At 42.4% G+C, this 2394-nt stretch overlaps 1 protein-coding gene across 1 annotated transcript in view; it reads right to left on the bottom strand.

Annotated features, from left to right (window-relative positions):
- Nucleotides 1-1875, bottom strand: part of LOC101861566 (acetylcholine receptor subunit beta-type unc-29) — a gene marked incomplete at its 3' end in the record, with an annotated part of 4222 nt that extends 2347 nt beyond the window's left edge. Inside the window, 1 exon segment of the mRNA XM_035968766.1 lies at nucleotides 1613-1875.
- Between the last annotated feature and the right edge of the window lie 519 nt (nucleotides 1876-2394).

Here is a 2394-nt window from a genome sequence, read left to right as displayed (position 1 = left end):
GGGGGGGACTACAGTTGAAGGCTATCTCGCTTATCAGAGGATCAAATGTTAGCAAGTTTCACACATATGACATGCATAAAAAGGAATCTTAAAATCCGCAATCAAATTTGAGAAAAAAGTTTCGTTTCCATGGATACGGCGGCCATATTGGATTTTGTTAACACGTCTTACGTAATTAATATCCCACATATTTTTAATGGAAAAAGATTGGGTTTTTTTTCATGCTTCTTGGTAAACCATAGATCTACAAATTCGTTTGATGAATTTTTCCTAAACGTACAGGAAAGTTTTAATGAATTTCCTGAGATAATATTCACGTTTGCAAAAAATCCGTGAAAATCCACAATCCAATAACCACCAATGAAAAACTATTCCATATATCAAAAATTCATGAGACAAATGTTTAGTACTACATCTTCTCTGCATCCTGTGAAATTTCATAAAGATGGTAGAGTTATTAAGAAACGTATATAGAAAAACCACGTTTCGAGAAAACGGGCAATAAAAATAATAACAGATTGACTTTGTGAGGAAATGGTGTTGACGAACATGCCTGGTATGGGGAGAAATACGGCTTTAGGGGGTTCTTATGCGATGAAATAGATCTAGTTGTAGGAGAGGCTGATGAAGCTAAAATGCCTACAACTTGAAATCCATAGCTTTGAGCCGAATCGGGACTTTTAGCTGCAGCCCCCCCCCTCCCACCCCTTAACTTCTATGGTGACGGGAAGGCAACATGTCAGAAAGAAGAGTGTAACTTTCAAACACATTTTTACCGTGCGCTTTTTGCGAAGTATTTGCTCCTCTTTCGTTCCTCTCAAAATGGAGAATTTGTGGTTTATGCCCCCGTCTACAAATTTGACTATTTGGTCGCAGGTGTAGCACAAACAGAATCTATACGGCAACAATTGTGGAAAACCAGGTGAAGCACAAGGAGTAGCGTCGGTGGCCTAGTGGTTAGGCTACCGGACTCGTAATCGCGAGATTGCGGGTTCGGGGGTTCGAGCCTCAGCTTGGTCCGACGTTGTGTCCTTGGGAACGGCACTTTACACGAACTTCCCACTTGGCTCGGTCCTATCGGAGACGGACGTTAAACTAGGAGGTCCCGCCCCTTAAATAACCTAATAGCGTTGATAGGGGTGTTAAACCCATACCATTTCACCATACAATTTTTTTTTGCACACGGAGAATCCATACAGGCAACAATTGTGGAACATCAGGTGAAGAACAAGCAGAATCTATACTGGCAACAATTGTGGAACATCAGGTGAAGAACAAGCAGAATCTATACTGGCAACAATTGTGGAACATCAGGTGAAGAACAAGCAGAATCTATACTGGCAACAATTGTGGAACATCAGGTGAAGAACAAGCAGAATCCATACAGGCAACAATTGTGGAAAATAAGATGTAGCACAAGCAGAATCTATACCGGTAACAGTTGTGGAAAACCAGGTGTAGCACTATTGCACAAATATAATTTATACCAGCAACGATTGTGGAAAATCAGGTGTAGCACAAGCAGAATCTATACCGGCATGCCTCAGGACGTCAGGCAGTTGTTTATGTACTACGGCCAAAATGCTTGAGAGAAAAAAAAGTCTTACGGTACCTCAATCTGCCGCAATGGTTGCTTGCACTCGCGAAATGTTGGGTCGAAATTCAAATTCTAAAAGTTGAAAAAAGCAAATAAACATATATAACGCTGGTGCATTTTGTGAAAGAATCGAAACATTATTTCTCTCTCCTCAAAACAATTTTGCTGTTTTGGCTGAGAAGATTGGAGGAGTTTGCCGGCGATAAGTTGGCCACCACTGTCAGACACACCGAGCGCCCGACTAGACTAGATGGTGAAATTCAAATGAGACCGTCACATGACACTCTCAGCCTCTCCCTGTAGAAGGCAGAAGATATTCGGAGACGTCTCCGGCGAGCACCCAGGAACTATTCGGAGACGCACTCCTGCACACAGATGCACTGGGTTTTGTTTTTTTTGGGTTTTTTTTTTTGGAGGGGGGTTGTCAAACTGCGTATTATTTGCTGCAGGTCACACATATAGCCACTAAAACTGTCGCAAATAAATTAATTTCAAGAAAATGTTCAAGCCTAACTGCAAAGTATCAAAATATGGGATATCCATATAACCCCCAGATTTTGTTACTTGGTCTAGAGGCACAAAGCATTTTGATTGGTCTATCTCCGCTGGAGACGTCTCCGGATAGATACTGCGCCCTCCACACATCAGCTCTTTAATCTTTGTAAAAGCACACAGATCGGCGCGTGAATCTCCGGAACTGTTTTGTAGTGCCGCGAGTGAGTTGACGACAACCCCGCATACTTGTGTGTGAGCGGCACGGTGTGGACTCTCTCTCTCTCTCTCTCTCTCTCTCTCTC

The sequence above is a fragment of the Aplysia californica genome, unplaced genomic scaffold (assembly GCF_000002075.1).
Source record: "Aplysia californica isolate F4 #8 unplaced genomic scaffold, AplCal3.0 scaffold00081, whole genome shotgun sequence".
NCBI lineage: Eukaryota > Metazoa > Mollusca > Gastropoda > Aplysiida > Aplysiidae > Aplysia > Aplysia californica.
Note: the sequence above shows the minus strand (reverse complement) of the source record. Positions and strands in the feature narration are given on the sequence as shown.